Here is a 27,365-nt window from a genome sequence, read left to right on the forward strand (position 1 = left end):
GTTTGAAAACCCCTGTGTTACAGCTTACAGCTCATTCAAGTGCCACCAGTTTGTTTTTGGAGTATTTCTTCTTTCTATTTCATCTTTACCGAACGTCTGAGTAAAGTAAGATTAAAAACTGTTTTAAATTTGATTTAGCCATCTATTTTTGTCAAATACTGATAATGGTCCAGTACTACAGCTTTTGACATGTAATAATTGTGCCATTTCAAAAAATTCATAACTATAATTGGGTAAAAGTTTAAAAACCTTTTTTTTTTTTTTTTTTTTTTTTTGCAACCTACTTTGTAGTTTAAAACCCCACTTGTATCATTAAACTTTAGTTCTAGTATACTAGTTTGAGTGTATTTTTGTTTACATTTGACAATTCTCCACCTCATGTAATGTTGTTTCAGATCATTATTTCATATCAAAGGGAGGAAATGTCATTGCTCCCTATGTAAGCCTCACTGAACCATTGGATTTCAACAAAAATATCTTAATTTGTGTTCTGAAGATGAATGAAGGCCTTATGGGTGTAGAATGACATTAGGGTGAGTAATAAATTACATTATTTTCATTTTTGGGTGAACTATAAGAAATTGACAGGATTTTTGTTACATTTTATATTTTATCCCATGCAGCTGTTGGGGGCCATGACACAAAACATGTCACATGGAACATCCTTTCCCGCATTCAACCAGATGGAGTCCAAGAAGTTCCTCCTGTGTAAGTAAATGTAATAAGTATTGCCTGGCTAAAAAATATTAGCTAGATTATTTTTTTATTTTTTTGCCAACACATAACTTTTTTTGTTGTAATTCAAAATGTATGTAACGAGTGAGTTCATACTGGGACTATTTTAGACTGGTTCTGGTCGACAGCGCTGCAATATCTGCGTGACTCGTCATAGACATAAACAGAGAGAAGTAGCTCCGGCTATAATGTTCTTCTGCAAGACGCATGCAGTTCTGTTTATTACAGTTTTTTACAGACGCTAGGACACATTTCTCAATAGCAGAACAGCACAACAGAAGTCTATGTGGGCTAAACTGAGGATCAATTATCATTGCTTTGGCACAAAATGCATTCAATGACTACATCTCTCAAATTTCATGAATTCTTTTCTCACTCAGACACAACAACTGTCAAAACTCTTTGTACGTACAGGCCAATTTGCTTACATACTGGTTTCAAAACTGTTAAACTTATGTTCAAAACAATAACATAATGCAAAACTGAATAAGACAGAAATATGCTGCATTTCTACAGTAATATTGTAATTAAATATATGCTGAATCTAAAAAATCAAATACTATCAAAGCAATTAGATGAAACTGAACACCTACACAAGCATTTGTTTTTCAATTTCATTATCATCCATTCAAAGAGGAAAACTTCGGAATAATTTTGTACTGTAATGTAAACATGGTTCATATTACAAACTGCAGTGAATTATAAACAATAGAGAGTGTTATTCTTGAGTTGTTACAGTTTTTCTCGATTGCTTAAACACATTTCTTGAAACTATGCCTCATATTCTCAAAACAGTTAACACAAATCCATAACATCTCACCCAATTCCCCAAACATCCTATTTTCAGGTCAAAATGAAGCTCTACACTCAAAACCATTCACTCTTGCTGAAAAACCAAACTTTGCCCTCAGACATCACACACAAGCCCTCAAAAACACACACACTACAACATAGTCTAACACACTGGTGAGATAAATTCAAAACAATACTACAAAAACCAAAAACAAAAACCAGTAATAAGTTGTGTTGCTTGTGGTTCTCCCCCCTCAAGGAACTTTTCACACTTGATGAACACATGTGTATACATTTGCACATTTTTTATTCCTTAATGTAATGTACAGTACAATACATCAAACAACAACAAAAAGTATTCTGCCCCAGCATCCCATCTTTGGTCTGGGACAGGCCAGAGAATCTCATCAACATCACAGGCTGTACTGGCCCTATCCAGGCATTGGGGGTAAAATCCTCTTGCATGCCTGATCCACCCCTGACACGCATAAACTGAAATGTCTAGTCAGGCTTCTTTCATTCCATCGTCTCTGTGTCCTACAAAAATAGAAGTACTGATTACTGTAACTGTGACATCCTTTATACAAAATGGAAGCAGACAAAAACTCTATCTGTATGTAAGGCAATTTGATGCATGTGTTGTAACAGAGTAAAGCACTCAAAAGTTACAGTAGAGTACACTGAGATACACCAACCTGTTTTCCTCTCTGAAGGTTCTTATGATCAAGGCGATGGTGAAGCAACTTAAGTTTGGCTGAACTCATTTCCCAGCCTCCCTCATAGTCATACCATGGACAAGGACATGGTCAACTAGTGGCACGAATTTCATCTGAGACTCCTTGTCTCCTTGCCCCTCATCCTCATCCTCATCCTCGTTCCTCCTCTCTGGTGTCCTCGGTCTCTCTGGATCCATTGTTCCAAAACTGAATGAACTGGCTCAGGCTCTTTTATCTATCTATTGAAGGTTCTGATTGGTGTGTGATAAATTTTGACTCTTAGTGTTTCCACGTGGTTAACTGTGTGCTAACTGAGCTCAAGCTGTGCTGACTTGAGTGAACAATATTGAATGCTAGTGCTTTCTAAATGACAACATGGTGTAGGCAATGAGAAATGAAGGGATTTGTGTCTAGAGTTTTGCAGTGTCAGTTCAACAAATCTGATTCATGTGTCAAAACAGGGGAATAGTGTTTATAGTTTAGGGAAATGGGTGTGCTTTTTGATAAATGGCGTTATGGTTTTGAAATTTTAGTTCAAAAGCTTGGTTATAGTGTTTAAGCAATCGAGAAAAACTGTAAGAAATTTTACAAAAGAAAACATTGTATAATGATACCTAATGTCAGTGTTTTTAGGTCAGTGTTTTATGAGTGACAAAGTGTGTTTGCTTGGTGAAAACCTTTGCTAGTGTTCTGGAAGAATGAGTCAATTTGAGACATGAATAAAGTGTTTTGGTAGATTTAGTGCATTTTGAATGTGAAATTAACTTCTGTGCCAAGATGAAAGTTGGTTAGGTGAAGAGTTTTGAAGAAGAGTTTTGAAAAAGTGACCTAAGTATTGAGAAATGTGTCTTAACGATTGTAAAAAACTGTAACCGCGAGAGCACCAACAGTTACATAGTGTACCTATAAATGTCAGATTGTACACTTTTGTTTTTAAAGCAGTGGTTATGTGTATCCTTTAAAAAAAAATACAGCTGGTAGCTTGAATGTGAATTAATTTTTTTAATGAAAATTTGCTTGTGTATTACAGGTGCTGTGAAAAAGAACCATGTATCACGTACCGCCACTGATGAAGACATTACAAAACACACAATACGATGGTTCAGCCTGGCAGCTGATAGGGGAAGCTCAAGGAACCGTCCCACTGTGAGCACCCAACAGTAGAGTTTCAGAGTTTCACTGACGTGATCTGAGGATAATATAAGATTAGGCTATTAGCTTGTTACGGATCCCTTGTTTCCCTGGACTCCATATCCCATGATCCTCCTGTTTCGTCACCTGCACTCACTTCCCTCGTCAGTTCCTCATCAACACTCATCACCTGCACCTGGACTCTATTGTTAGCACTCCCTTTATATGACACTCACTCCCTTCACTCCTTGTCCGTTCTGAATGTTGTATAACGTGTATGTTTGGTTCTCCTTGCCTTCTGTGTATTAAATACTACGTGTAATTGTGGAAATCCGTATCTGCCTCTTCTCTACACCAGCATACCATAACAGAAGAACGGACCGAAAAACGACCGGATTTTCCACGGGAAAAAAAAAATGGAGCCTTTCACCGGGTCCCTGGATTCAGCTCCTCCAACGCCTCTCACTCTGACCGCCAGCGATCGCCTTATCGGGCTCCTGCAGGTAGGTCGTTCGCTGGAGAGGTATGTGGAGGAGTTCGTTGAGCTCGCTTATTTGTCTGACTGGCCTGAAGCAGTTTTGATCTCCCTGTTTTTGGATGGATTGGATGATGACACTATCCGTTTTGATGAACCTGTTTTTCGTTTCTCCTTAAGCGAAACTATCAATTTAATTTTGTGTTTAAATGGTTCCAAATTCTTCGTGGACATGGTTCAGGATAAGTGTTGTCGTCCAGTCCATCCAGAAACATGGTTGGCCGGGCCAGTCAGTCAACCTCCGGCTTCCTCCGCATACCCCTCCAGCAAACTCCCTGCCTGCCCCATGCTGGACCCACATTCCTCTACTGGGCCCAGTAAGCGGAGGAGGAGGAAGAAAGCCGCTCCAGTCTCTCCAGAGCCCGCTCCAGTCTCTCCAAAGCCCGCTCCAGTATCTCCAGAGCCCGCTCCAGTCTCTCCAAAGCCGCTCCAGTATCTCCAGAGCCCGCTCCAGTGTCTCCAGAGCCCGCTCCAGTATCTCCAGAGCCCGCTCCAGTGTCTCCAGAGCCCGCTCCAGTATCTCCAGAGCCCGCTCCAGTGTCTCCAGAGCCCGCTCCAGTCCCCACAGTGCCAGCTCCAGTGCCTGTGGGGATTTTAATTGTATTTGAGGGGATGAACGAGCCCTCTCCAGTCTTTCCAGAGCCCTCTCCAGTCTCTCCAGAGCCCTCTCCAGTCTCTCCAGAGCCCTCTCCAGTCTCTCCAGAGCCCGCTCCAGTCCCCACAGAGCCAGCTCCAGTGCCTGTGGGGATTTTAATTGTATTTGAGGGATGAACGAGCCCTCTGCTCCAGCCGCCGCCTACGAGCCCTCTGCTCCAGCCGCCGCCTACGAGCCAGCCGCTCCAGCCGCCGCCGAGCCAGCCGCTCCAGCCGCCGCCTACGAGCCCTCTGCTCCAGCCGCCGCCTACGAGCCCTCTGCTCCAGCCGCCGCCTACGAGCCCTCTGCTCCAGCCGCCGCCTACGAGCCCTCTGCTCCAGCCGCCGCCTACGAGCCCTCTGCTCCAGCCGCGCCTACGAGCCCTCAGCTCCAGCCGCCGCCTACGAGCCCTCCGCTCCAGCCGCCGCCTACGAGCCCTCCGCTCCAGCCGCGCCTACGAGCCCGCCGCTCCAGCCGCCGCCGAGCCAGCCGCTCCAGCCGCCGCGAGCCTGCCGCTCCAGCCGCCGCGAGCCAGCCGCTCCAGCCGCCGCCGAGCCAGCCGCTCCAGCTATGAACTTTGATAAGACTGTTTTCCCTCCCTGCCTCCCTCTCCCGCCTCCCATGTATGTACTCACTGCACCTCCACCTCAAGCCCCTCGCCCAGATCTCCACCTCGGACCTCTGGGCGATTACCTACACCCTGGCTCCAACCTCCCTCGTCTCCACCGTTGCCCATCAGTCCACCAGCTTCACAAGTCTCCATCCTGCCTCCGCTCACACCTTGGTCCCTCGTCAGCCTGCCTTCCCCTCTGGACTGCACTCCTCCGGCTCCGCTCCGTCCCTCCGTCCCTCGTTTCCAGTTGGCTTCCTCACTCCCCTGGTGTTCACTCTGTTGTCTGTCGTCTGTGTTCAACTGCGGCCTTCTGGAGCCCCGGCTGCGCTTCGGTCGGCGGAGCCGCTGGTTCCGCCATCTCCCGCCGGTCCTTCACCGCCGCCTGGGCTCGGCGACAATTCGGCTTCGGCTCCTGACCCGCAATGGCCGCCTTCGGCTCCTGACCCGCCATGGCTGCCCACGGCTCCTGACCCGCCATGGCTGCCCACGGCTCCTGACCCGCCATGGCTGCCCACGGCTCCTGACCCGCCATGGCTGCCCACGGCTCCTGACCCGCCATGGCTGCCCACGGCTCCTGACCTGCCATGGCTGCCCACGGCTCCTGACCCGCCATGGCTGCCCACGGCTCCTGACCCGCCATGGCTTTTGAGCCTGCCCTGGAGACCTCCACTCCAGTCTACTCCTCCCCCTGCTTCGGTTTGAGGTCTCCAGGGCGCCCGCCCCCCTCCCGGTTGTTACATCTACGGCGCGAGGACGCGCCTACCGGGAGGGGGAGGTACTGTTACGGATCCCTTGTTTCCCTGGACTCCATATCCCATGATCCTCCTGTTTCGTCACCTGCACTCACTTCCCTCGTCAGTTCCTCATCAACACTCATCACCTGCACCTGGACTCTATTGTTAGCACTCCCTTTATATGACACTCACTCCCTTCACTCCTTGTCCGTTCTGAATGTTGTATAACGTGTATGTTTGGTTCTCCTTGCCTTCTGTGTATTAAATACTACGTGTAATTGTGGAAATCCGTATCTGCCTCTTCTCTACACCAGCATACCATAACATAGCTATCATTGAAAATGATTTAAACTTTTTTTTAGGTCTTATACAATGAATTATAGGCCTATAATTAAAATTATTAAGAGTGTCAATGAAAATTAAGCGCAGCTTACTTCAAGCACCTATTTAAAAAAAAAAAAAAAAACTATTTAACACGAAATACTGTTATTCTTATTTGTTTCTAGCCTATATGTACGGCCACAAGAGAAATAATGGAATAAATTTAGACAGTTACATAGGCTACCGTTATCAGCATTTTATGTTGAAATTCGTCTCTGAGAATACCCACTAAACACTGGACGTCGGATAGACGTGCAGATCATATTAGTTCCGTCGGTCCATGACCATTTCTGAACATCTATTCGTCGTCCAAACTAGGTCCACTGTTTGGACGTCCAACCATGACCCAACCTTGACGTCATTTGACATTCAACATTTGACATTTGAACGGGGTAATTTTTTCGGACGTCATTTGGACGTCTATAACAGATGCAGGAAATTGACATGATTATATGTAATATTTGTTTTATAGGGCCTATCAACATGATTAATACATGAAGAGTTCAGATGCAAAAGCCTCTAAGTGCCATCTGAAATTTTCTTCTAGAAAGATCATTTTTATCAATCTTGTATATTTAAGTTCAATAATTTTACTTAAATGACAATGCAAATTACCTATTAATTGCCATTTAAGTGAAAGTACTTAACTGGTTTATTTAAAGTAGCCTAATCAAGTTATTTCTTTATGCATATGTATTTTTGCATGTATCTGTTTATTTATTTGGAAATGCAATTTGTGGGAAATTATAGTTCAGAAAATAATTTCATGGTAGCATATATTAGGCCTATCCTCCTTATTTCTAATTTAAAAAGAACTAACAGCAGCTAAAGGACAGGCGAGGACAACTCTCAATCAAGGGCTTTGGATTTCAGCCAAAGAGACAAAACCAGTCAACATCACTCTGATTGGTCGAGGCAGCACATCATCATAACCCAACCAGTAAACACCACTCTGATTGGCTGAGGCAACACAACAGGCATTTCGCGCGGGTGTTCAACCATTGCAAAATGACGGCACAGCTTTTCAGCCGGAATCGCTGCATTTATTTTTGAATAAAGATGAAAATGGTGATATTGAATTGTGATTTATTTGTATTTGTTTAACTGTAGTGTTGTATGTAGTCCCATGTTTCCAGAGGGTGGAGAACATGTTGTGCCAGTTAATTTTCCGGTAGCTTTAATTTTCAAAGCTACAGGAAAATTAACTGGCACAGAAAACATGTCCTCCGCCCTCTTGAAACATAGGACCACAGTTATAAAAGTTATAAAAACGACGTCCAAAAACAACCACATTTGGACTATAAATAGCCCTTACACTGAGGTCACACGGATGTCAACATTAGACGTGCGGAAGACGTCGAAAAAAGACGTCGCCTGGCGTTACAAAACAACCCCTTCAATGGACCGAATGTGGACGTCCAAAAATTACATGAAAAAAGTCACCCCGTCATCACATTGCGCAGTGGGTATGCTCAGTCAATGCAGCCTCAGACAGCTCCTTCACTTTTTACTTTCACTTTTTGTGGTGAATACTGACCGAGTTTGACACTTTTTCAACTCTTGCGCAAAGTTTGGACGTTGCTTCTTGTGTGATATCCACTGGCTCCCCTTCTTGTCTTAAAACGAAAGATTTCCAATATTGTGACAAAGGGATACATACGCCACTGCCTGTTGGCATCTTTACAACTAAAGACGCGTGAACGTTAAATTGTAATGCGTGCAGCATTGCACTTCCATGTGCCCCAGAGCAGGGCTGAACTGGGTCAAAAAATGGCTCTGGCATTTTTGCTCAGACCGGCCCACCACAATCGGTCGGCCCAGAGACTTCTGAATACGATTGAGAAAGTATTGGGATTCAAGCGTTTACATGGTTATTTATTTATTTATTTTTTGCTGTTTGATCGGATTAGAAAAGCAATAAAACCACCCCTCCAATCCGATCGAAATTTTATTCAGCTCGATTAAGGTTTTTCCATGAACGTTTTTCAATCCGATTGAGATGGATTATTTGGGTGCATGTAAACGTAGCCAATGTTAACTTCAGTGTTTTGAAATTGTTTTAAAATAGCAACAGTTACAATAAAATAAAGAAGGTACAAGGTTACTATTTTTAAATAAATGTTTTCATTGTTTTTATTTCTATTCAAAGAATATATTTTTGTTTCTATTCAAAGAATCTTTTTTAAAAAAAATCCAGTTTCTACAAAAAAAAAAAAAAAAAAAAAAAAAAAATTAAGTTGTACAACTGTTTACAACATTAATAAAAAAATGTTGCTCGAATATTTACTCAAGTGTTATTTTTCATTAAATAAATGTTTTTGGTACAATTTATGGTTGCATTTCATTTTCTGTAATTCCTTTCAATGCCCATTAATGTACATAAATAATAAAACTATAAAAATAGTAATAGTAATTACATACTGTAAATATATTTACAGACTAAAAAGTTTTGAATGATTTCATCATATTTTATTAATATTAATAAAGGCAAACATTAAATATTCAAGCTTTTATAGAGCAATCCAGTCTATCTGATATTGCTCCATTAGATTTTAAATATTTCTTTAGCCAGTTTTGGCCAGAATACTATTTCGAGAGTGATCTGAAAGGTATCCAGACCAAATGAACCACTTAATTAACGGGTCCAGATCGGATCCGCGGCGGATGAACTACTGTAGCGGCGGACACGGGGCGGGTGTAGCTGTCGCAGATAAAGAGCATATTTTCACTGAATATTTTGGTCACTTGAAAGTTTATTTTTGTTATAAATGTTGTTATAAATATAAATAATTGAATACTTGTTTGTGTATTGTATATTTTATTTGCATGATAGCTAGCAATAGTGACATCTAGTGGAGTAAATGACTAGCGTTAGATATACTGGTCATGTGATTTTTTTTGCTGAGTGAGCAACGGAAAACATGAGGCAATGACACGAATTGAGAAGTGATCTGATCGGACACAAAGATTGAGAATTTGATAAGATGTCGTCTCATAATGTCTCCTGAATCCTTATTGGAAAGCACACGGTATGTTTGCTTGTATTTTGTGCATAATTTAAAGCGGAACTCGGTAAGATTTGCGAAGCTCCCCTACAGGTTTTTTCAGTGAATCACACTGTCGTAAATACTCCAAACGCAGCTCTGGACTACACCGACTACAACGCTCACCAGCGCAGTAGTTTTGCAAATACAGTACAAGAAATCTCGATGGAGGTGGGTAATTTTCGAAATTGTGTTATAAAGTCATAATATATAGGCTACATTGTTTTTGAATTACCGCAAAGCATTTTGTCACTCTCTCGTGAACGTGAACATGAACATGAGGCGAGATTGTTTCGGGTCGCTGGTGGCAACAGCTAGACTGTGACTGGGCAGGAGATGGCGGAAGGAAGTGAGGGGACAGGAAGTGAGATGGGATTTGAAGAAGAAGGCGGGAGAGATAGGAGTGTTTGGAATGTAATGCGGTCAAGAAAACGGAAAAAAAAAGGAGAAAGTAGCATCTAATATAGATGAAACAGATAGTGAACAAAGTGTGACAATAGCAAATAAACAAGAGGAAGAATACAAAGTGATCATGAAACTATCTCAGGAGGGGTCATCGTTTGGTGAGTGGAATCCGATTCAGTTAACAAAGTCGATAAACAAAGTGTTAGGCGAGGTTAAAAATGCAAAAGTATTAAGAAGTGGAGCGCTGCTGATTTTTTGTAGGAATAAAAAGCAACAAGAAAAAGCTATAGAACTGAACAAAATAGATGGCAAGAGAATAAAGTGCATCTTGACTGGAAACAAGGCATTGATTCGAGGGGTTATCACAGGAATACCGTTAAATGTCACAGAAGACCAAATCAGAGACAATGTAACAGGGGCAAAAGTGCTGGAGGTTAAACGCCTTAGAACAACCAGAAATGGGGAGAAGTGCAATAGCCTGTCTGTGATGATTAAGTTTGATGAAGCAAAACTTCCAAGTAAGTTATATATAGGCTACATGAGCTATGAGGTCAGGCCATACATCCCTCCCCCACTGAGATGTTTTAAGTGCCAAAGATATGGCCATGTAGCAGCAGTATGTAAGGGTAAACAAAGATGCGGTAGGTGTTCAGGCGAGCATGAGTATGGGAAATGTGGAGAAGGAGTAAAGGTAAAATGCTGTAATTGTGGAGGGGAGCACAGTTCAGTCTACCGTGGATGTGAAGCTAGCAAGAGGGCAATGGAAGTGCAGCGAGTGAGATCGCTGCAAGGAATAACTTACGCAGAAGCTGTAAAGAAAGTGTCTAAGGAAAAGGAAGCCTATAAACCAGATCTCAAAGAAAATAAAAGTGGGTCTTGTGGGAAGTGTGAGACAATTGAGGCAAAGGAGGATTTGTTAGTTATGGGCAAAAATGAATTTGTGTTGTTTATGGTTGAGGTGATAAACTGCTCAGCACAGACAGACAGGAAGACAGAAAAGATCAAAATAATAGTTAAATCAGCGGAAAAATATCTAGGAATAAAAGGGCTTAGCTGTGAGGTAGTGGAAGAAATGATAGTGGTAGGAAGTACAAACTCGCAGACATGGGTTGGTGGCTCTTTATGATATTAACTATATTGCAATGGAACTCCAGAAGCCTTATAGCAAATGGACAGGAATTCAAGAATTTTGTCTTAGATTTAGCAGATAGACCTCATGTAATATGTGTGCAAGAAACATGGTTAAAACCACAATTGGACTTTGTTTTGTACAGATATACTTCAATTAGAAGAGATAGAGAAACAGGAAAAGGTGGAGGTGTAGCAACTTTTGTTAAAAGTGGGGTAAGATATAAAGTTATTAGTAAAGGAAAAAAACATGAATCTGTTGTAGTTGAAGTATGGTCAGGGCAAAACAGTATAAAAATAGTCAATTTTTACAACCCTTGCAGTAAATTAAGTACTGATATGTTGGAATTAGTTTGTGGATCAATGCAGGGAAAAATAATGATATGTGGAGATTTTAATGCACACAGTACATTGTGGGGAAGTAAAAACACAGATATAAATGGATTAGAAGTAGAGAAATTTATAGATAATAAGGAGTTGGTGTGTATTAATGATGGAAAGGGCACACGGTATAATAGTACAAGTAATACAGAAAGTGCTATTGATCTAACACTAGTATCAATTGAAATTGCAGGAATTAGTGCATGGGAGGTAAAAGGTAGGTCAACAGTGGGTAGTGATCACTACCCAATAATAACTAGGATTGGCATAGAGGTACACCAGGATGAGGAAGTGAAAATACCAAGGTGGAAATTAGATAAAGCTGACTGGCAGACATTTCAAGAAATTAGTGAGAGTAAATGTGTGGAAATACTGAGTAGAGATATAACAGATGTGGAGGAAATGAATAGTGTAGTAGTTGCAACCATTATACAAACAGCAGAAGAAACAATTCCAAAAAGTACAGGAAATAAACAGGGAAAAAGGGTGCCGTGGTGGGATGAGAGCTGTAGAATAGCAGTTAAAAGAAGGAATAAAGCATTTAGGCAGCTTAAAGCTCATCACACACTGGAAACTTTAATTTGCTACAAAAGGGCACAAGCGATGGTTAGGAAAACGATTAGGTCAGTCAAACGTGTGTATTGGAGACAGTATTGCAATAAAATTGGAAGTGAAACTCAGTTGTCTGACATATGGGGAACAATCAGAAGAATGAGTGGATTAGGTAGAAAGGTCGAAATGCCAGTGTTATGTAGCAATAATAAGAATGCAGTTAGTAATGCAGAAAAAGCAGAGCTTTTGGTAGAAACTTTTGTGAAAATCCACAGTTCTGGAAATTTATCCACAATAGATAACTAGCATAGGAATCAGACATTGTTGGAAAACCCTGGAATGAAAGACAGTAGATTTGCACCAGGAGGAGATATGGATCTGCCTTTTACTATGTTTGAATTAAAAAGGGCTATCCTAAATGCGCGACAAACAACACCAGGGAAAGATGCTATATGTTATAGCATGCTAGGGCATATGAGCGATGCATCACTGGAGGTAGTATTAAGGCTGATCAATATGATATGGAATGAAGGTAGAATCCCACTTGAATGGAAACAGGCAGTGATAGTCCCAATACTCAAACCTGGTAAGAATGCTTTAGACCCGTCAATTTATAGACCTATAGCGTTAACATCACAATTAGGGAAAGTCATGGAAAAGATGGTAACAGATAGGTTAAGTTACTATATGGAAAGTAAGGGTCTTTTTTCAGCATATCAGTCTGGATTTCGTAAGGGTAGGGGAACAATGGATTCTGTTTTGTGCTTAGAAGCAGAAGTTAGGAAAGCACAAACTAATAAGGAAAGTGTAATTGCTGTGTTTTTTGACGTCGAAAAAGCATATGATATGCTGTGGAAGGACGGACTTCTTATAAAACTTGTCAAATTAGGAATAAAAGGTAAATTATTTGGTTGGGTATTAGATTTCCTGGATAGAAGAACAATAGAAGTTAAGGTTGGTACAGAGTATTCAAGTAGGCATATAGTGGAAAATGGTACCCCACAAGGTAGTGTTTGCAGCCCCATACTGTTTAATATTATGATAAATGACATTTTTGATCAGGTAAGTGGAAATATAGGTAAGTCACTTTATGCAGACGATGGAGCACTCTGGGTTAGGGGTCGAAATGTAGAATATCTTAGAAAGAAAATGCAAAATGCAATAGAGAAAGTTGAACAATGGACTTCTAAATGGGGATTTAAACTCTCAATTCCAAAAACACAAGTTATATGCTTCTCTAAGCGCCACAAAGTAGTGCCACTGAAATTGTATGGACAGGATTTAGAACAGGTTAAGGTGGTGAGGTTTCTAGGAGTTCTCTTTGATGAGAGGATGACTTGGTGTCAGCATATTGATAAGGTCAGAAATAAATGTAAGAAGATCAACAACGTGTTGAGATGTCTATCAGGGCGAGACTGGGGAGCGAGTAGAGCTTCGCTAATAAACATCTATCAGGCTCTCATGAGAACTGCCTCTGATTATGGTTCCTTAGCGTATATGTCAGCATCGGAATCTAACCTTAAAAAGCTTGATGTGGAGCAGGCACAGGCACTTCGGATTTGTACCAGGGCATTTAAAACATCACCAGTAACCGCTTTACAGGTGGAAGCAGGAGAGATGCCGCTACGTATTAGGAGGGTCAAGATCATGTTGGCATATTGGACTAATTTACAAGGACATAGTATGGAGCACCCCACAAAAACTGTCTTGCAAGAATGTGCAGAGCATAATAAAAGCAATTTTTACAGTTTCGGATGGGTGGGGGATGCTAAGGCTCAAAATGCAGGTCTCAATCAGTTACAAATAGGACCCACTGTGGCAATATCAACAATACCACCCTGGAAATTGTATAAAACCATCTGTAAATGTTAGTTTACAACAAATACTAAAAGAAAACTCAAAAATAATGCCGCAGTGGATAATAGTTCAAAACTATGTAGAGCAGTATCAAGAGGAATTATTCATTTTTACGGATGGATCAAAGCAGCCGGAAACAGGCCGTACTGGTGTAGCATTTTTTATTCCTCGGTATGAAGTAGTAGTTAAAAAGAGGACTACAGATTATCTGTCAGTTTATAGTGTGGAGTTGATAGCAATTTTACTGGCATTAGAGTGGGTGGGGAAAAATCATCAGAGTCAAGGTGTTATTATAGCCTCAGACAGTTTATCAGCATTATTAAGCATTCAATCTGGGAGAGCGTCATGTAGACAAGATCTCATTTATCAAATACTTCACTTGCTTCTCACACTTCATAATAAGGGAGTGGGTGTCTCCTTCCTTTGGGTTCCTGCCCATGTGGGGGTGGAAGGAAATGAAGTTGTGGATATGCTAGCAAAAAATTCTATAAAGCATGAAACAGTAGATGTGCAAGTACCAATAAGTAGAGCAGAGGTCAAAACCATCATAAAGCAACATTCACTTGATATATGGCAAGAATATTGGAACACAGCGGATACAGGACGTCATCTATACAGCATACAAAATCAAGTAATCACAAGTATGAGGAAGGGCAGAAGCCCTAGGGAAGAGATGTTAGTCTCACGTCTTAGAATGGGTCACACTGGTTTAAATACAACACTGCACAGAATAGGAAAACATCCCACTGGATTATGCACTGAGTGTAATGTGCAAGAGACAGTGAAGCATATACTGTTAGACTGCAAAAAATATGAAGAAGATCGGGCAGAATTAAAGGCACAGATGGATGAACAAAGCATGACACTTGAGCATTTATTAGGGAAATCATCTGGGAATATACACAATTTATTAATTTTGTTTTTGAAAAACACTGGATTAAGTGAAAGAATTTAATAGGAAGGAATTTTCTTTTGTAAAGGTTTTATATAAGTTTTTTATTTCTATTTATTTACTTATTTAATTTTCTTCACCTCTCCTTTGATGTCATTCTAATGCCCAAACTCCAGTCTAGTAGGTGGCGGTAATGCACCTTTGAGATTAGTTGCCAACCGCCATAAAACCCGAAAGAAGAAGAAGAAGAAGAAGTTTCGGGTCGCTGCATCTTAAGTGCTGTATTCTGGCGTAGACGTGCCAGAGGGGATTAGTGCACGCCTCAAACACACCACTACAAGTCAATTAACCATCGTAAGGACTTTTTATGAAGTATTTTTTTATTAACCATCGAAAACTATTTATGAAGGTAAAAGGTTAGTTCTGCTTTAACCCTTTGAGCGGTACGGTCCCACATATGGGATTTTTATTTCAGTGCCCCTGGGCGTACGGTACCACATATGGGATTTCCATAGACTGTAAAAAAATATGGACGTAGCGTCCGTGACGTCACCCATAGAGTTCTGAACAGCAGTTTTGAAGCAAAAATGAGGCCGCTGCCATCTTAGCTGCGCGTCACCGCACGTCACTCCCGGATAACTGAAAATGGGCAGAGAGGCGGGGAGGTGGTTTGAGCTGATGTGACGGTTGCTGAAACCACGCCCGCCTAGCTCGACGTGACCATGTTAGCAAGCAAAGGAGCTATCTATCTATCTATCTAAGATACGATCTAAAATATTAATGAAGATAAGTTTTATCATCAGAACGTTCTAAAGGTTTACTGTCAATCTACGGTGTTTCTTTAAGATATAGATGCTCCAACACCAGTAGTGTTGGGTGTGCAAATAACAACATGGAAAATCAAATGGGACTTCGTACCTTTATAATGAAATAGAGATCGCGAGATGAATCCAATCTGTGGCACTTGGGTAAAATATGAGTGTCCATTGCAAAACAAAAAAACATTTCACATTTCTTCTGAATGATCTGCTCTCTGTCATCGTTCTTCAAGAAAGGATGCAATCTGAGCAGCCTATATGTTGTAAAACTGTATACGATCGTATCTAACAAACAAATGTGCCTGTGTCCAAAGTATACTTTTTTCAAAATAGTGCAGCAGTTTTAGTTATAATATCCAAGCAGTGCTGTCAGAGTTGTATATCCTCCTGCCATTGTCATTGTAGTAAATCTCACAATCAAAACTTTCAGCCAATGCCACGATCCAACAACGTGTGTTCTGTGTCTCTTCCCCATGCATGCACATCTACACAGACACACATCAGTCTCGAATATTATGCAGCAAGCCATATTTTATAATTGTATAAAATAATCGAGAAAAAAAGCACAAAAACGGCTGAGATGCCCAATTCAGCGGCAGCTGAGGTAAGGACGGCTCACAGACAGCAGCGCAATCTACCTGTCACTCAAGTGACCACGCCCTTAATTATGCAGAACTTCAAGGCTTAATATAATTTAAACGGATAAGTTATAAAAAAATTCACCCCCCTCAGAGTTGTCATGAAGGGCAAAAATAGCAGTATAGACCAAAACCACAATTTGAACCAACTTGTAAACATGTTTTTTTCTGCTATAAACTTGGCCAATTTAACATGGGACTCTATGAGATTCTGCTCTCTTTTGGAGCCTGTCCCTAGCGGCCAGTCGATGAATCGCAGTTTAAGTTACTTCCGTATTGGCTTCACGAGAGAAAGGGGGAGGTTGCCGCTTGGGGATTTCGAACGTTCAGCGACGTCACATAACTGCCAGATTCAAACTGTGCTTTCGCGCTCTGGCTGCGAGACGGACGCGCGCAGCTCTTGTCATATATCACAGCTATGCAGCATTTTCAGCCACATAATGTTTCTTTTAAGGTTTCAGGCATTTAAATATGCATAAGCACCATTAAAACAATACATTAAGAGTTTTATAAAATACACACTGATGTCCGACATCAGTGGAAGCAGCAATAACAAATATAATTTTCCGACATTTATTCATATCAGACGCACATAATGGGCCTAAGTAACTATAAAGTTTACTCTATTATTCTTCCAGTTCACCAGCCACTTACTTGCATATATTTCGGGAGAAATTGATGAATTCACCTGCTGTAAATCCGACTGACAGGACTCTGTGAACTGCAGCGCAAACTAAGATGGCGGCGCCCATCTCGCGTTATAGATCAAGATAAAGATCATTTATAAAGGTTTTAAAACGACAAAGCACACTCACTTACACATATTTGAGAATCGGAATATCATATAGTTGATGACATGGTAAGCAATTTTGTGAATATTTTAAATATAAAAGGAAAAACTAAATAATAGCAATCCATCATACAGTGTTATTGTTGCTGCGTTCAGCGCTGGTGACACGCAAGACGCGTCGCCATGAAAACATTAAAGGCAAACGTTCTAAAATAACGGTCGCCTTAAAAAAACTCACTCTGGGGGGACAGTTAGAATATTTTAAACTCACGCTCGAAAGGGTTAAGATAGCTGTGTATCCCTGACAGCAACATAGTGTTGGCCCAGATCCGGCACGCATTTGGTCCGTGTGTAATCCACATGTACCAGATGTGGGCCGGATCTGGGCCACACTATGTTGCTGTCTGGGATGTTTAATAAGCTATGGGCTTAATCGAACGACGTCATGGCAAAATTCACTTTACAAATTTGATTGTAATTTTTACTTATTTTCAGTTTTTTCACGGTGTTCATTTGATGGATGATGTCGACTGTCTGTGAAGAAAAAGACATTAAAAATGAAGCAATCAAAGGCATAAGTTGAAGTGTGTTTTTTTCTAGTCACGGAGAAAAAATTCAAGAGCCGTTATAGCGGGTCTGCCCCGGATCTGATCTGGATCCACAATCCTTATCTGTTCTGGATCCGCTGCGCTGTGCAAGTGGACTCCTTTCCGGAGCTTGTGATAGCTACATCTAGGGTGGATCCATTGCGGAGTCAGTTTGCTATCTGGGATTATATTTATTGTGACCACTGTAATTTGTTATTGTTATTTGTACTTAAAGATATAAGAAAAATATATAGCCTATCTTGTAGAAAACCACACACATACATGCAAACCAGCCAATAAATGTGGTGACAAAAAAGGAATTATTCCCGCATACCTGAACATTTGTCAGAAAGTCTCTTACCGGACCCTCCGTGGATGTTATCAACCGGCAAATTCACATAAGAGTGTAGCTGGTTCAAATATTACAATATATATATATATATATATATATATATATATATATATATATATATATATATGTAACGGTGTTTAAAAATAATGTTAGTTAAATTCAGCATAAATTGGGAAACTCGCCATTGGCTGTGACGTCACTTGCGTTAGTGCACATGATATTGCGGGGCGGAGCTCTATAATCAGAATCTCATAGCTCGTCCTGCTGGTAAGTCGCATAAATGTTTGCTCCGTCTTAATTAAGTCTGGATAATTTTCAAGCCCAAGTTTGAACTATGAACCACACAGAGGGTTACTCATTTTGTCTGTTAAGTCCTGGTTGTGTTGTTCGAGTCAAATATGTATTATTTGTGACTATACGATGAACAGTGTGTTAACTGGCCTGATTGTAATCTCCAAACTTCTGTTTATTTCATTTAAGACGTTAAATGCGACATCGATGTGCTATATGCTGTATGCTGATAAGCCATTTGGTCCTGTTTTCCCAGGTATGTGTTTTATCGAGTTTTGTCATGTTCTATGTTAAAATAGTAGCCTCAGCTGAATGTTAGCTTTTAGCACATGTGCTGTATCGTCTCGCACGTGCTCTCTGCTGTGTAACTGCGCCATCTAAGGGCTGCGTTCTTCTTTCCTTATTTCATTTATGTAAAATATGTAAAATGATGGTTACTTGAGTTCATATTTTCACTGTATTAATGTGAATTGTCTGTATTCGTGATTTATATTTTATTTTTATGGATGTATGCTTTATTTAGAATTTCTTCCACTATATGTTCACGATCACTGTGAGTTAAAATGTGTATATAATCAGAGTCTCGTAGCTCGTCCTGCTGACGTTAAATGCGACATCGATGTGCTATATGCTGTTTGCTGATAAGCCATTTGGTCCTGTTTTCCCAGTTTTCTCGTGTCACAGATACAGTAAAGCAACCCTGAGTGACCATCCACCTGTTCTCCGAGTGAATTTATTCCATCCAACACACACACAGTCACATATATATAAAGAATAATGTTAATGAACTTCATCAAAACTTATTTTCTTATATTCTCATGTTTGTGTTCAGAGTTATGAGGCATAACATGCATAATTAATTCTAGTAGGAACCGTTAATGCAGAATATTTTATGGGGCACATAATGGTGACGCACACAATACCTCGTGCGATGTGTGAACAGCGCCATCTTTAGAAGCACATTTTCTATTGACGAGGTCGGTTGTGCTTTCTTTCGCTCTTCAAACAAGAGTGCTGGTAAAGAAATTTCTCTAAGTGTAAACAATATCATCGATTAATTTCATGAGATAAATAATGTTTAAGTGTAATGTAAGACGGTGATGTCATGAAATGTAACGCAGTGAATTGTATTTTGAATATTTTACCGAGATTGGTTTTGCTTACTAGCTTTTTCCATGCTGTATGGACCACTGAAGGGGAGAGACGTGTATCCCAAAAAACATTAATTGTGCTCTGTGTATTTCTGCAGACCTCTTTCTTCAGAATAAATCACCCTGAGACCTGCTCCATCCCTATTGTCTTCTTTGAGAGCAACAAAACACAACCAGAGTAAAACCGCTACAAGATACCAGCCACTCATTTTTACAAAAGGCTTATTATATATTTTAAAAAAAAAAGTCCTCTAGATTAATGTCAGTTCAAGAGATCTCCTTAAAAAAACCTCAAAATCACACCAGAGCAATTTAGTGCAAATACACACACACAAAAAGTCTCATCATACAAGTTACAAAACATTTAGCCTATACATTTCAAATCAATATATTTCTTAAATCTTTTTATAACCTGATACACTGGGTAAGTAGCTACAATGAATGATTTTAAACGAAACCTCATTAATCTGTCAGGGGAGCCTGGAAGACCCAGAGGCGAAAGGAGTTTGAAAATGACTTATTGGAGTTCCCAAAAACAAACAGATGCGGGCACGTTGCAGCTGGTGATTAATAGAATAAACAGCGATCTCCCGAGTCACAGGTCCGCGACTGTAGTCCCACTGGAGTGAAGCGCGAGCAGAAGGTAATATTCCATACTGGCAGATAGCAACGTACGCCAGACAACAGGCTCACAGTTCAGCAGAGCGACAGCAGGAATCCAGTTCGGGCGTCTGGGCTGCGACCGGGACTGGAACTCAGACTCAGTAAACAGACTGCTAAGACACACACGAATAAGGTTTAGCGAGATTACGAGGAGCAAGTGATACTCATAAACATCAATTCCCGGATAAAGAACAGGGAGAAATAAGGCGCGCAATCAGCGCGAAGACACAGAACAGGTGCGTGCGCGTCAGAGGTAAGGGGAAACAGCTGAGACCAATGAAGGATGAAAGAGAGAAGGAAAAGATACCTAAAACAAGAGTAATCAGACATATTGACATAATCTTATTGTTGACACAATATCTCCTGGAAACTAAAAAATCCTTCTCCCACCCCACTGAATGTCCCGGCATCGTGAATTCCAAAAGCTTTTAGCTGGGGGTATCCTAAGTGAATGACAAATCTGTCTAAGAAAATTATTATTGCATCAACAATTTATCAACAATATTTATACCATCTAACCTTGAATTAAAATCAATATTGCATCCAAATCTACAACATTAGCACCTCACAACAACTGAAGGAGACCAGAAAGTATAGTATCAAAAACCACTGCATAATCCTTTGCAGATATAGGAAGTTTGAATTTATCTGGAAATTCTCCATGAGAAAGTAATTGACCATCACGCAAAACAACTGTGTCACCAATAAAATGTTGTTTCTAAACCAATATTCCAAAAAAAAAAAGAAAAAAAAAGTGTTTGTTAGAATAGGACATTTGGCCGAGCTACAACTATTTGAAAATCTGGAATCTGAAGGTGCACAAAAAAAAAAAAAATCAAAATATTGAGATGTGTCCAATGTGTCCAAATGAAGTCCTTAAAGGGATAGTTCACCCAAAAATGAAAATTTGATGTTTATCTGCTTACCCCCAGGGCATCCAACATGTAGGTGACTTTTTTTCTTCAGTCGAACGCAAATTATGATTTTTAACTGCAACCGCTGCCGTCTGTCAGTCAAATAATAGGAGTGATTGGGAACTTGAACAATAAGAGTCGAAAAAACTTCCATAGACAAATCCTAATTAAACCCTGCGGCTCGTGACGACACATTGATGTCCTAAGACACGAAACGATCGGTTTGTGCAAGAAACCGAACAGTATTTATATCATTTTTTACCTCTAATACACCACTATGTCCAACTCCGTTCAGCTTCCGGTTAGTGAGGTCTGATCGCGCTCTGACAACGGAAGTGATGTCTCGCGCTCATTGAAGTATATGGGCGAGACATCACTTCCGTCAGCAGAGCGGGTTTTTTGACCTCACTAACAGGATGCTGAACGAAGTTGGACATAGTGGTGTATTAGAGGTAAAAAATGATATAAATACTGTTCGTTTTCTCACACAAACCGATCGTTTCGTGTCTTAGGACATCAATGTGTCGTCACGAGCCGCAGGGTTTAATTTGGATTTGTCTAAGCAAGTTTTATTTACTGTTACAGTAGAAGTTCCCATCCACTGCTATTATTTGACTGACAGACGGCAGCGGTTGCAGTTAAAAATCATAATTTGCGTTCGACTGAAGAAACAAATTCACCTACATCTTGGATCCCTTGTGAAAAAAAAGTGCACTTTAGTATACTTTTATAAAGTGTACTTATTGCAAAAATAATATACTTTAAAAGAACACACTTAAGTGTGAATTAAATGTAATGTTTTCATCGCTTAAGTGTATTCTATCTGTAATTAATTTCAAATATATCACAGATTAAGTTCATATTAAATGCAATAAGTTGAACTTAAGAGTGATTTTTTTGAACAACTTAAGTGGTACTTTAATACAACTTTATGACAACCTTCGTAATTGCTTCTAGTACCTTTAAAATATAGTTGAAGTGCACTGCCCAATGCACTAACAAGCAATTAATGTGAACTAAAATATATTTTAATATCAGTTATCAATACACTTAAGTGTGAATTAAATGTAATGTTTCATCCGCTTAAGTGCATTCTATTTGTAATTAATTTCAAATATATCACAGATTAAGTTCATATTAAATGCAATAAGTTGAACTTCTGAGTGATTTTTTTAAAGCACTTAAGTAGGACTTTAATACAATTTTTTATATACTTTAAAATATGGTAAAAGTATACTTCCTAATGTACTGACAAGCAATTAATGTGAACTTAAATATACTTTAATGTAATTTACATGTACACTGTTATATAATTTAATACATTTGTAATTACATTATTTGTACATATAATAATGAAGTTACAATTTAGTATATTTCAAAATATTACAATCAACACAAATGCAAATTGAAACCCTCTACATTTACTGACAAAATAATCTCTAAAACAAATGCACAAAAACCTTTTTGTTGATGCACAAGAAAAACCCAAGAAACACTATACACAATCACAAACAATTACAACACTTTAACTCTCATTTAGAAAGAGTCTGGAGGACAGTGAGGCTTATATGCAATATAATTTTCTCCATCACATACAAAGGTACCTAAACCTACCATCACAATCTTTCTGCATTTTTACATTTTCAGATAAAATCATTCTGTATAAGATGATAAATAAGATAACACCCATGAATTAATACAAACAAAATGTAAAGAAAAGAAAAGATTCAAAACTTTGGGTAACACTGTACAAAAATTTTCTATTAGTTAACTACTTTAGTTAACATGAACTATGAATGAAAAATACTTTAAGCATTTATAAATCCTAGTTAATATTACGTATGCATTATTAAAATCAAAAGTTGCATATGTTAATAGATAATGCACTGTAAACTAACATGAACAATAACTATACATTTTATTAACTTGAAAAAAATATATTTTTTATTGCCTAATGTTAACAAATATTGATAAATACTGTAAAAAAAAGTCAATGCACATAGTTAGATAATGTTGTCTAATATATTAATTGATGTTAACAAGCGAGACCTTTTGTAAAGTGTTACCTTTTGTAAACCTTGTTACTTATAAGCTCTGCAACCCTTACTAGCACAAACATTAAACAGGACAAAAAGGTTTCTTCTAAAATCTTACTCCAGCATTACAGTGAATGTAATTTTGAAAAGAAAAAACAAAACAAACAAAAAAACAATGAATTCCAAAGGCACAAAAACAAGAAAACCAAAATTGTCTGTCACCACCTTTTTTTAAGTTGTATGAAAAAGTGCTGTTTATGTCAATGTCCCAGAAGCTCTTCATCGGCAGAAAACCTCAAATGTCCATGAAGCTGCGCACCATCTCTACACAGTATGCGTAAATGAACATGTTCCAAAGAGGCAAGAAAGTAAAAAAAATAAATACCTGCAGGAAAAAAAAACAAAAAAGTAGTAAGAGTCAGTCCATTATTATAATTGGTTCAATCGAATGAAATCAATAGATATAGATATAGATATACAGAACTCCAAAGTTTATATACACCTTTGTAGGTTTGAAAATAATAAAAAATAAAAAAAAGACATTTTCCACCACCCTCCTAGACCCATTTGGTATTCCCTAAAGGCAAAGAGTTGCTGATAGTGATTGAAGCCTGTGGCCAAGATGTTTACTGTGTACTGATAATTTCCTCCACTTTAATACCAGTTACAGTGTGAAATAAATATGAATGAACATCTGAAGGTATGTTACAAGATACAGTACAACTGATCCATAACATGTCACATTTAATCGCTCAATCAGTGTTTCAACGTGCGGAAAGACGTCAATGAAACAGCTTGCAAACAATGTCACGTAACATCACATTTACTTCAGAAAAATCATATTCAGCATAAACTCATTAGTCAGCTATAGAGAGGAGCATTCTGCTAATTATATGCACCACGTTACATGTTCATTATAATTTTATTTAAAATATTTTTTTTATAATTAATTTATGTATTTAATGTTTGAATACATAATTTATGACAGCTACAATTTAAATGTTTATATTTCAAAAAACAATTTAGAGTAGAAATATGATTATGTAATTCTAAAGTTTACATAATCATAACTTTATTATAAAACAAACAAATCATACAAATTAGCATTGTATTTGTTTCTTTATTTAGTACTTCCCTGATGAAGCAGTTCATTCTGCAAGGTGTAAGTAAACTTTTGACCGCAACTGCATCACCCAAGATGAATTACCTCAGTCATCAGGACAACACTGTTGTAGAATCCTGGGAGAAGCTCCTTCACATTTCCCACAAACACCAGGATTCCAGTGACCACACCATCTTCACTGACACTGGCCTTTCAAAATAGAGAACATTTTTATAAACATTTTTATTCCTACTTTACAAGGAATTAAACATAACTTTATCAATTACACAAATATAGATAAATAATCCAAGGCCCAAGCAAATTGAGGGGTTTTGCTTTGAAAATAATTATATAATATCATTATATATAAATATAAATATATAATGATTAGATGGGGATTTGTAAGTGCACAGGTGAGAATTTATTACTTGCAAACAGAAAAGATTCAAAGCATTTAAAAGCTATAAGGACAGTTGATGGCAGTGTTTAACTTGTAGTGTGTGATCAGGGTGGCTGAATTAATGGAAAAACATGGAACATCACCTCATCAATACGGGTCTTTGATTCAACACAGCTTGCACTGTATCTCCAATAACAAATCTGTACTGATCCTACAAAATGAATATATAAAACAACAGATAAGCACAAAAATATTACATATTACAAACACAAACAGTAATTGAACAACTAACTTTTCAAATGCAAAAAGAAAAACAGATTATAAGCATTACTGGTGGTTATAATAGCGATTAAATGTATATAATTGTCTTTAAATGTTACAAGATCAGATCTTTGAATATAGTTCTGCAAATTTAACTTAAAGTCATTTAAAATGATTTAAAAAGTCAGAGTTCAATTAAAATATATTTTCAGCAGCCAAATTCTTTGAACACGCCCACACACGCGACCACGTTCATATTGTATAAGAAATTATTATAATGCAATCATAAATAAATTACAGGAAACATGATTAATTCACCTCCATATTGCGATTAAACTAAATAAGTTACACTCATAAGAACTGCTATGTTCCGGTGAAAAAATAAAAATAAAGAGAGCATATATCAAGATACTTACTTGCTTCTTTATTTGTAGTACATAACGTCTCATCTGTAGTCATCCAAACGTGCGCTCCTTTGTTTTCTTCTTTGATCAGCAGAGTTGCCTCGCGCATCGCGATCACAGAAAGATGGCTGAAGGTGCATTTTTCAAACTCTGGTGAAGTAGTGCGCCGTCATGACGTAGTATTTTGGCGCATGCGCATTAAACAAAAAGTTTATAGGCTATAATACGTGCATGATTAAATTTGTTCAAGTTGACGTTTTTCTAATTCATTGTTGTAGTTCGACTGTAAGTTTACAGAACTTGACTCATTCACCTAACTGAAATTCAATTATTTTATAGTTTAGTCGGATTAAAATTACATGTATTTTAACTGAATATGAATTCAAATTAATTTTTAGATCTGTTAAACTTTTGCTTGCAATTAAATATGTTTAATCAACTTAGAACAACAATGATATTAAAAGTATTATACAGATATGTGAAGTACAGCACTGTTGCATTAAGTATCACAAATACAGCACTCCGTAAAAAAAAACAAAAAAACAAAAAAAAACATTTTATGTCAAATATTATGTAGAAAACTGACACTAGTCGAGTTTAGAGCAGGAGCTGGTGATAAAAATTTCAACAATAAGTTGTACAGGATTATACACTGTATAAGCAAGTGTATTGAAATTCAGAAAAATAAATTTCAAGTGTATTAATGCACACAGTATTTATTAAAGATTAAGCACATTTAAAATACATTAACAAATGTCATCTTGGACAACACACTTAAGTTGAAATTAAAATAAATTATTTTTCATGTGCTTTAATATATAAGTCAATACATCAGAATAAGTTTACTTATTTAAAACACTATAAAGTCATAATTAAGTAAAAATTAAGTGCATTTTTAAAAAGTGCTCTTAAGCATGTTTAGAAATATTGTCATGAAAGTGTACTTTCTTTAAGTACAACTTAATAAGTCATTATTACAAAGTGCATTTTTAAAAACTGCACTTAAGCGTGTTAATAAATATTGTCATTAAAGTGTACTTTCTTTAAGTACAATTAATAAGTCATTATTACAAAATGTATTTTTAAAAAGTGCACTCAAGTGTGTTAGTAAATATTGTCATTTAAGTGTAGGCTACTTTCTTTAAGTACAGCTGAATTTGACATTATTACAAAGGGTATTTTTAAAAAGTGCACTCGAGCATATTAATAAATATTGTCATTAAAGTGTACTTTCTTTAAGTAAAACTTAATTTGACATTATTACAAAGGGTATTTTTAAAAAGTGCACTTAAGCATGTTAATAAATATTGTCATTAAAGTGTACTTTCTTTAAGTACAACTTAATTTGACATTATTACAAAGTGCATTTTTAAAAAGTGCACTTGATAATAAATATTATCATTAAAGTGTACTTTCTTTAAGTACAACTTAATTAGACATTATTACAAAGTGTATTTTTAAAAAGTGCACTCAAGCGTGTTAGTAAATATTGTCATTTAAGTGTACTTTCTTTAAGTACAACTTAATTTGACATTATTACAAAGGGCATTTTTAAAAAGTGCACTTAAGCGTGTTAATAAGTATTTTCATTAAAGTGTACTTTCTTTAAGTACAACTTAATTTGACATTATTACAAAGGGCATTTTTAAAAAGTGCACTTAAGCGTGTTAATAAGTATTTTCATTAAAGTGTACTTTCTTTAAGTACAACTTAATTTGACATTATTACAAAGTGCATTTTTAAAAAGTGCACTTAAGCATGATAATAAATATTGTCATTAAAGTATATTCTATTTAAGTACACTTAAGTGGCCTTTAATTTTAATTATATTGTATTATCTGCAAGTGCACTTTTTAAAAAGTATACTAAGTACACACAAAGTACACTTTCAATACAATTAAGTGCACTTCTTTTTCACAAGGGATGTACTGGGGGTAAGCAGATAAACATCAAATTTTCATTTTTGGGTGAACTATCCCTTTAACAATGTTGTTAAGTCTGACGTCACGCGGCAGCGCTTCCGGGTCCTAACGCTCTATCTCATACCACAAGAAAACAACAAATGGTGCTAATATACACACACGATGTGGTGTATACTACAAAAAAATATATAATTATAATCTTTAACTCCATACCAATATTTCAGATGTCCAGACAATGATTCATCTTTTATAGCTAAATCGTTAAAATATTAACGATGGCATTCTCAAGTGAAACCAGTCGAGGCTTGGACCCGGAAACGGCGTTCCTTATGTCATGACTTAACAAGTGGATAGTTGCCTACCCGTGCGACTTCTGACTGGGTTTGTGGTCCAAGGTCACATATAGATGTAAATTTTTCTAATGAACATTGTAATTTAACATTTTGATTCACAATGCTCTGCTGGAGCAACTTAATGTTTGTACTTTTTTTGCACTTTGTTCCACC

General features: G+C 38.0%; 1 protein-coding gene across 1 annotated transcript in view; it reads left to right on the plus strand.

Annotated features, from left to right (window-relative positions):
- Nucleotides 1-543: 543 nt before the first annotated feature.
- Nucleotides 544-27,365, plus strand: part of LOC125253055 (GTPase IMAP family member 8-like) — a 40,161-nt gene continuing 13,339 nt past the window's right edge. The window contains exons 1-2 of the mRNA XM_048166803.1: nt 544-708; nt 3,274-3,389. The gene's annotated coding sequence lies outside the window, so the exon portion shown is untranslated. The remainder of the gene's footprint in view (nt 709-3,273; nt 3,390-27,365) is intronic.

Source organism: Megalobrama amblycephala, linkage group LG2 (assembly GCF_018812025.1).
Source record: "Megalobrama amblycephala isolate DHTTF-2021 linkage group LG2, ASM1881202v1, whole genome shotgun sequence".
Classification (NCBI taxonomy): Eukaryota; Metazoa; Chordata; class Actinopteri; order Cypriniformes; family Xenocyprididae; genus Megalobrama; species Megalobrama amblycephala.